Source organism: Lipotes vexillifer, unplaced genomic scaffold (genome assembly GCF_000442215.2).
Source record: "Lipotes vexillifer unplaced genomic scaffold, Lipotes_vexillifer_v1.1 scaffold384, whole genome shotgun sequence".
Taxonomy (NCBI): Eukaryota; Metazoa; Chordata; class Mammalia; order Artiodactyla; family Lipotidae; genus Lipotes; species Lipotes vexillifer.
The window spans coordinates 4,643,101-4,652,089 of NW_006793498.1; the positions used below are offsets into that span (position 1 = coordinate 4,643,101).

The following is an 8,989-nucleotide window of genomic DNA, read 5'->3' on the forward strand; positions in this document are numbered from 1 at the left end:
ACATACTGGCACGTGTCTAACACACAGAGCAGGTTTTCAGTCTGTAGGTTGTGGTTTTCCTTCAGAGACGTCATTTAGCTCCAGTGGTGCTGGATGATGTCGACTCCCTCTTCGGGAGCTTCGTCCGTGTTCATATGTAAGAACCGTTTCTCTTTCCACTCTTGCTGATGAATGTCACAAGGGAAGCCTTAGAGAGCCTCGGTTAGGGGAAGATCGGGAACCTTCTAAGACCCTTTGGCCGGTGGGGAGAGAGCCGGGAGTAAACGGGAACCAGAACCGGCTTTTAAGCGGGCTCCCACGTGTTCGGCGCTCGCGAAAAGAACTTCTGTGTAGTTTAAGCCGCCACGAGGCCACCGGGACCGCAGCTCTCCCACCCCGGCTTCCCGAATAACTGGCCCTTTGTGCCTCCTCATCCACGGGGCCGATTGTAAGGCAGAAACTGTGCCCGGAGAGATGCTGCTTCCAGCCGAGACCGGGCTGGGAAACCGCGGGGACCTTCCCTCAGTCACGCCTGCTGGCAATGAGGGACGTTCTCCGGTTTTTTAAAGTACGTTCACAGACCACCATCGCCTACTTTCAGTGACACGAATCCTGCCTTTTACCGTTCAGTCAACAGAACCTGGACTGTTCCAGGCTTCCAGGCAGCCCTGCCTCCTGTTTCTTGAGAGGAAAGGGAAAGTTTCTGGGGACGGGACGGGACGGGGCCTGCGTGCGGCCCTGCACAGTGCGGAGGGGGGAGGGGCACACCCCGGGCGCTGGGGACACCCGGGCTTGTCGGCCCAGGGGACGCGGCCCGTGCGTTTCCTCAGGCGTGCGGGTCTGCTGCGCTGCGAACGGCTGCCCCGCGGCTGGTCAGTGGCCGCCAGGGACCCGGCGCCCAGCCCACTCCGGCCTCTGTGGAGGCTCTTTCACGTCCTTCCAAAGGAGTGTCAGTCCTTTGGTGGTCTGCCCATTTCTTGTGAGAAATTATGAATAATGACTCATCAATCTAGAATCTACACCGGTGTATACGTGGTGTCTAAAAATCAGGAGACTGGATGAGGTCATAAAAGACGCGAACGTGGAAGAAAAAGAGATTCGGGCGCCCTCCTAGCGCGGAAGAATAGAGGGCGGGCCGGAAGGCATCTCCGCATGCGCAGAAACGGGGCTGACAAAGGTTGACGGAAGAAGCGGGGCGGGAGGAAGCTGAGGCTAAAGACATAATTTGTCTAGATTTGGCTTCGCTCTCGTCGTTTCCCACATGGTCTAGCGGTTAGGATTCCTGGTTTTCACCCAGGCGGCCCGGGTTCGACTCCCGGTGTGGGAACTTCTGGCCTTTTAGGACAAAAGAAAAGCAAACCCCCCTTAACTAGGGTGGGGGGGGACGAGATTAGTGCTTTTAGAAAACGCTGTAACCCCATTTCAGAGCAGCCAGGAGAGATTGACGCTGGAGGGAATCAGGGTCTACGCTGGGGCGGGCGTCGGCACACAGCCCACCCAAACCCGGTCCGCTGGCAGAAGCAGGAGGAAAGGAAGTAACTCGGAACAGTGCCAAGTTAGCTTTTGAAATAAGTCTTTAAATCTGAGGAGCAGGGAGCCAACCGGTCCCGTGCTAAGATATATGTTTCAGCTGGTTTTTCTGCGTAATTTCTCCTTGTACTGTGAATATGGAACTAATGACCAAAGAGTGCTCTTCTGTAAAAGAAAAAGAAAAGCCATACTGTAGGACATTATAGGGCTTTTAAGTTGCTTAAAGCCATTCCTTTGAGAAGGACAGCAAGATTTCCAGAAAAGACATACTATTAAGGGCAGAGTAGTTCAGGGTACAATAGATTGTGTTTGTGATTCAAAGAGCTCACTAAACCAGTTATTGCGGGAGGAAGGGGGGGCGGTGAGGGAGGAAAAAAGAAAATTAGGTTATTACAAATATTGAGGAGTGAGGCAATGGCAAAAACAGCACTTTCTTCTCATGCCCTAACATATTTATTTGACACATTCTGTTGAAAAAACTTCAAGAATTCATGATAGGCTCAATAAGCTCTCTAGAGTTAGAAATCTTAGTACTGATGTGTGACGAGACAGTTTCCAACTGTTACCCAAATAAGTGCATCCTCTGCTGTAATCGTTTAGCTTGCTTACCTCTCCAACCATTTGCTATTAGAAAAAGTCTCCAGGCATTTAGAAGCCACACTTCTTTCCCACTGGTGTTGAACGCTTTGAAGCTTCCCCAGTTTGTTCCCAGACTGCCTTTAACCCCGAGAAACGGCTGTGAAAAAGACTTGGCATCCACATGACTTCGTTTGAAATTTGCTCTCTCTTTAAAGTCCTTTGGGATTTTAAGGGACACAAAAATGCCATCCTTCATGAGAAAAATACTAGGCTAAATATATGCTTATTCAAAATTCCTAAATGAAGAGCTTGGAGGAGAAATTGATCATCAGCAGGTGATCTGCATTTATTGAATCGAGTAGGACAGAATTGATAGGAAAATAAAAAACATAATAATAAGAAGTAATATTTATTGAGCATGTACTATGAACTAGGATAAATGTTTTACACACCTTTTTCAATTTAATCTTTATTTTGTTATCAGATATTATTATTATGTCTGTATCAGCCAGGGGCCCGGTAGGAAACTGATGACATTCTTAACAGAGTTTAATAAAGGGACTATTCAGAGTTTATTTAGGGTCTAGGAAAACAACAAGGAACAATGCAGTCCTCAGGGCTCCTGGGCCTAAAATGAGTAAGGGGGGGAAGTTGGCTGATGGAGAGGGCTGCCACTGAGGGGCTGTGGTTTTGGTTTTTGTTTGTCTTAAAGCTTGCTTTCATATGGCAGGTGAGTTCCATTCACATGAAGGCTGTTAAATCTACTCATCCTATGAATCGTTCATTTCCATAAGACAGACCTGTGGCCTCACGGATTTGACAAAAGCTTCCTTTGGATGCATAGGATAATTAAGAGATGCAGAGCATAGTAGATACTTCTACAGACATGTACTTAACTAAATGAAAAGAGCTTCAGTTTGTGGGGAGATGGTTGCTTGAGTTATATTTGGCATTTTACAGCCTTGTATTTTTGCAGAACATTTCGCAGTAATTTTCATTAATCATCTTCCTAATCAGTCTTTAGATTCACAAACTATTTGAGCTGCAAATGCCCTCTGCAGTCATTTAAAGGAGCTCCTCATTTTACCCATGAAGCATTGGGTCCCGGATTTTATGCCTCTGATTCCCTAGGACTGGATTTTAGATTGTGTTCTAGATTGTTAGACTGTGTTTTAGATTGTCCCCCCAAATTGAATCTTTCATGGTGTCCTGGCTGAAACCACTCCCTCCTGCACCACTGGGTGCTGAGAAGATGAATTTTTAAAATTCTGTCATATCTTGATTTTGGTCAGTGTTCACAGTCGTAACAATTTTCCTGTTTGAAGTTTTGAGTTAAAAAAAATTTTTTTTTATTCCCCATACAGACATTTCTAGAAAGTGATGATCTTTATTTGAACTAGTCATAGGTTCTCAGTATGCTTTTATTTTTATATATGGTCATAAACTTTGGGGGAGTCTGCATAGATATCGCTTTATGCCCACACACATGGGTATATAGAGTCACATAGATTTGTATGTATGCTCCCTGAGAGATACATGTTGCATGCAAAAAATATCCTAAATAATTGCAGTATTAACACTTCATGTTAATACAGGAAAGGGAAGGCAAATATGAATTTTTTAACTTACCCACGTTGTAGAGCTGAACAACTTGGAAAAACACTTAATACTTGGAAAATCACTGGAACAAATAATCAAAAAATCAATCTGCAAACACATAGAGACCACAGCGTACTGGGTAATCATCCCACATAGCTTTGTGAAAAACAAAGCTGATCAGATGAATTTAATTTCCTTTTGTCACAGAGTGACAGGCATGGTGGATGGGGGGGGGGCAGTCAAGATAATCTATCCTGACTTAAGAAACCTTGGGATTTTGTACTTTGTTGGGTACTCATGAAGAAAATGTAGGTAAGACTATTGCTCTCTGGCAGGGATGCATTCAAACCGAAGTTTGGCGCTCAGCTTCACGCAGATAGGCAGCTTTCCCTCATTCTACGCAGCAATGACCTCGTCTTCCTTCTCAAGTCTCTTTTTTTTTTTTTTTTTTTTTTTTGCGGCACGCGGGCCTTTCACTGTTGTGGCCTCTCCCGTTGCGGAACACAGGCTCTGGACGCGCAGGCTCAGCGGCCATGGCTCACGGGCCCAGCCCCTCCATGGCACTTGGGATCTTCCCGGACCGGGGCACGAATCCGTGTCCCCTGCATCGGCAGGCGGACTCTCAACCACTGCGCCATGAGGGAAGCCCCTGAATTCCTTTTTAAAAAAAAGTGTTATTCAGAATCTCTGTGCAAATTACATCATCTCTCTGTTCCTCAGTTTCCTAGACTGTAAAATAGGGGTAACAATTGGACCTACCTTATAAGGTTGTGAAGATTAGATAAGATAATGCATATAAAGTGCTTGGCCCAGTTTGGGGCCAATGACAATTTGTTGCCATCACCACCATTATCATCACTGTCATCATTATCATGTCTAGCTCCTCTTTCTCTACATCTAATCACAGTGTTAAATCTGTTCATTTCTACCTCTTCAGTGATGCGAGGTTCGTTCTTATTTCCCCTGCCACTGTGCTGGGCAGATCATCTGTTCCCTGGACTATTGCAGTAGTTACCAAACTGGTTTCTCTGACCCCCATCTCACCCATCTTTTCTATCTCACATCCTACTGCCCGTCACAGCGTGGAGCTGAGCGTGGCGCTCCCTTGCACCTTCAGGGCTTTGGCCTGCCATGTGCTTCCAACTTACCTTTACAACCTGATTCTACCGCTTCCCTCTGTGCACCCCAGGTTTCAGTTAATTTCTCACTTTGCCCAGTATCTGGCCTTTGCTCAATTTTTCCTCTACTGAAATGCTCCTGTGTCCTTTCTCTAAATATCTGCATCTTATCCATCCTTTAAGGCTTAATTCAAATGTCCTGTCCTTCACAGAGCATCCCTTCCCTCTCCTGCTGGGAGACGACTCCTGATGGGAATATCTTCTGATTCCCCTTAGCATCTTGTATGCCTCTCTTCTGTTACTAATTCCTCTCTAACTTCAGGTCTTAACTTAGATGTCATTTCCTCCAGAAGTCTCTCCTGCTTCTCTGACAGTGGGGGAGATGCTTTGGTCTGCGTGTTTCTTTCTCACTGCATTTACCACACTTGCGATGGCCCCCCGCTAGAGCGCATGCTCCAAGGCCAGTGCCCTGCATGAAGTAAATACTTAATAAACCTGTGCTGAGAGAACGTGTGAGCCGGACAAGGACTGTATTGTCTCAAGGAACATCTTAGGTTCCAAGTTACAGAAAGCCACTGGAACTAGTTCAGGCCGGAGGGAGAATGATTGGCTTATATAACCAAACTGTGGAAAGTGGAGTGATGTGGCTGGCCTCAGGGACAGCCAGAACCAGTGTCCGTCTCTCTGTCTCTCTGGGTGTCAGATTTATTCTCATCTATTATGGACCAGCTGTTTCCACATGGCAGGGATCTGAGCACAGCCAGCTCCATACTTATTTCTCACAGCTCCTTCAACTAAGAGGGAAGGTCTTTCTTTTCTTAGTTTTTGTTGGAAAGTGCTGGGGAGGAATGTGGCCTTGCCTGGGCCCTGTACCTTCTTGATGGTCAGTGCACGTGGGGTATTGTGATTGGCAGCCCTCATTAGAACCGCATGGTGGGGAGGAAGGAGGAACAGGCATTAAAATTAAGCCAGAGAAATTAAATAGCGGTGATGGTTGCATAACTTTGTGAGTATACTAAAACCCCCGAATGTAAAAGCCTGGATTTTATGGTATATGAATTATATCTCAATTTAAAAAAAAAAAGAAAAAAATTAAGCCAGAGGTAAAATCTTGCTGGCAAAATAAGCATTTTTATATTCCTTTTATTTGAGCTACTCATTCAGCAAACATTTATAGGCATCGATTATGGGCCAGCACCCATCTAGATTTACATTTTAGTTGGGGAATCTTCCACACACACAAAAACACATGAATAAGGTAAGAAGTTTGGATTTCATTCTAAATGTTATGGGAAAGCTGTGGAGGTTTAAGCATAGAGAGGGTTCCACCGCCAGGATGAGACTCCCTGGATTCGAGGGGCTTTAAGTATCTTCTGGCCAGTTTCTCTGTTTGTGGTCAGCACCAACCATACTTTTATAGGAAGATGAGAACGTTTAACAGGTCTTTGAAATGGCTTCCATAACCTCATTTTCAGAATTTGGCAACTTTGTCATAAAAAAGTTTCCTTGTGGACCAGCCTAGATCACATTACACTTTGTTTTCAGCCTATTTGCCTGGAGTTAGCCAAACTGCAAAGTTTGGAGGCACAGCCCTCAAGACTGCCCTCACTTTGGACACCGTCCTCAAGTTTGAGGCATTGCCAAAACCACCCCCAGGTTTTATGATGTGCTGCAAGGACCCACAAAACTCAGTGAAAGCTGTAGCGCTCACAGTTACGGTTTATTATGGGGAAAGGATACAGGCTGAAATCAGCCAAAGGGAGAGACACACCGGGCAGAGTCTGGGACAACTTTCTGTCATATTCTCCTCTCTCCCCGTGGAGTCAGGATGCATTATCCCACCCCCATCCTGTATCGATGTGTGACAATAGGCATGGAGTATTACCAACTAGGGACGCTCACCGGAGTCTTTATTGGGGCTTCATTATGTAGGCATGATTGATTACTTGATCACCCACATGGCTGAGCTCAGCCTCTAGGCTGCCTGATAACATGTGACCCAAAGCTCCCATCCTAAGTCACATAGTTGGTCTTTCTGGATACCCTAAAGCTATCCGGTAGGGCCAGACCCCGCCCTAAACAAAGACACTCCTTTCAGGTAGGAGTGTCTTTGATAGATTACTTCCCAGAAGCCAAGGGCAAATGCCAGACCTCTCTTTGGGCAAGGCCAAATTCTTTACTATGAATCATTTTTTTTTCCAGTTTTCTTCTCAATGGAAATGAAGGAGACAGGATTGGTTATGGCCGCAAACTGTTTGACAAAACATAGGGAAGTGTTCAGGGCCGCAGCTTATGATGGCTCTGACTTCTCTCCCACCTTTTTTCCAGACTTCCTAAGAGGAAGTTTAAAAAAAGAGGGGCGAGGAGGGGCTATGGGGATTAGCAGTTTTCTCTGAGGCCTACATATTTTTGGCTGGCCGTCCCACGGCATGCTCTCATCTTAAAATGGAAACAGCGGACCCTAGAGGAGTGTTTGATGCTAGGGATCTCTGTCTCATCAGAACCACAGTGAATCTGAGGCGTGTCACCTGCATTAGGATTTCCACAGGGAGCTCAAAAGCAAAATTGCCGAATTGCGTGCAGAAAATGGAGGCCTGTCAGGATTTTGTCTGGATCTTACAGCGTCTGACAGTGGACCTGTGGAGTTCACCTTGTTATTATCAGGGAACCTCATGCCCCACCCTCAGTGAGTTTTAGCTCTGTTGATCCAACACCTGCAGCAGTCCGATTGCATCGCTTTTGACCCTGACCCCCTCGTGTATAAACCTAGGAAGTCTATTTGCCAAAGGCAGAGAACCCCATCATCTATTTCTTGCCTCTGGGTACCTCTGTTGAGTGCTGTTTTCCATTCTAAGCTCTAATACAGGAGATTGGGGAGGGAGGGGGAGGGTACAGAGGAAGACAGGACATTTTGTAAGCATCAAATATGTTCACTGAGTCTACGGGAGCAGTGAACCTGCCAGTTATCAGAAACTGGAGTAATTTTCCATAACCTGTGCTCGTTAATGTCCTGATTGGGGTTAATGGATTCAAGGGAGGCAGAGAGAGTGCTGCACTAAGGGAAGTAAAGGAGGAATAATCAGAATTTGGCAACAGCTCAGCAGTGGGGTGTGAAGGGAAGGGATGATTTGTTGACAACCCCAAGATGATAAGCATCCCCAGAGAGACAGAGAAGTGGGGCAGAGAGAATGAGATTTGTCTCCTCTGACAACTTTGAGGCACTGCTGGGACTTCTAAATGGAGCAAATGAAGAGCGCAGGCAATCCAGGCTGGAATAACTGTGAAAGCACACGTCTCTGGGGCAATTGTCATTTTCAGGCAGATAAGAGGGTTTTCTAACTGAACGGTGCCTGGCTGTTGCAATCAGTGATGTGGTCGAGAGAGAGTGTGTGCTTGGGAAGATGTGAGAGATTCTGTCGCGTATTGAGCCTGTAGTGACAGACACACGCTTTTGTACATATACCTCTAGCCCTGCAGTGACACATCTCAAGAGCACCAAATGTGCACTGCGCAGCTCCGAGGGCCTCCAGTTCCATTGCGGTCATCATAGATTTTGATAATTTTCTGGCAGATGGCAGAAAATTATCTGCCATCTTGTAAAGGGTCTTGAGAAGGGCATGACTTTTTCCAATTTGAGCCAAGATACTATATAAGCTTTCAGGGGCCCTGGGGTGCTTGTTAGTCTTTTTTTTTTATTATTATTATTCATAAGTCTTGGTTAATAAAGCCTGCAAAATTTCTAGTCCCCTGCTGATCTTGTTACATTATGTGAAGAATCAGTCGAAGACCCTGAGCTACAAATTATTTTATTTTATAAATTGGGCACTTTAACGTTGGCACATTGTTTCTTGCATATGTTTTGTGTGTGATTGTGGGACACACTGGAAAGCTGGGTTGGTACGAATTTCACGGAAAACTGTTTAGCATGTAATACACATCAAGAACCGTAAGCATGTTTCTTCCTTTTATCTAGTTACTATACTTTCAGAAATCTACATCAAGGGAAGAATCAGAGAAGAGCAAAGATATAGATTGATGAACAAGGATGCTTTTATCCTTACAGCATCATCTATCATTAAAAAATACTTGAAATGATAAAAAAGGTCCTGTAATAGGAGAATGAATGAACAAATGGTACACCCGTATGGCGGAATATTGTAGAGCCGATTATTTACAGCCAAGAT

General features: G+C 45.4%; 1 non-coding gene across 1 annotated transcript; it reads left to right on the top strand.

Annotated features, from left to right (window-relative positions):
• The first annotated feature begins 1,234 nt into the window (after window positions 1–1,234).
• TRNAE-UUC (transfer RNA glutamic acid (anticodon UUC)) lies at window positions 1,235–1,306 on the top strand. The gene has a single exon. It is a non-coding gene; the product is annotated as a tRNA-Glu (tRNA).
• The last annotated feature ends 7,683 nt before the right edge of the window (window positions 1,307–8,989 follow it).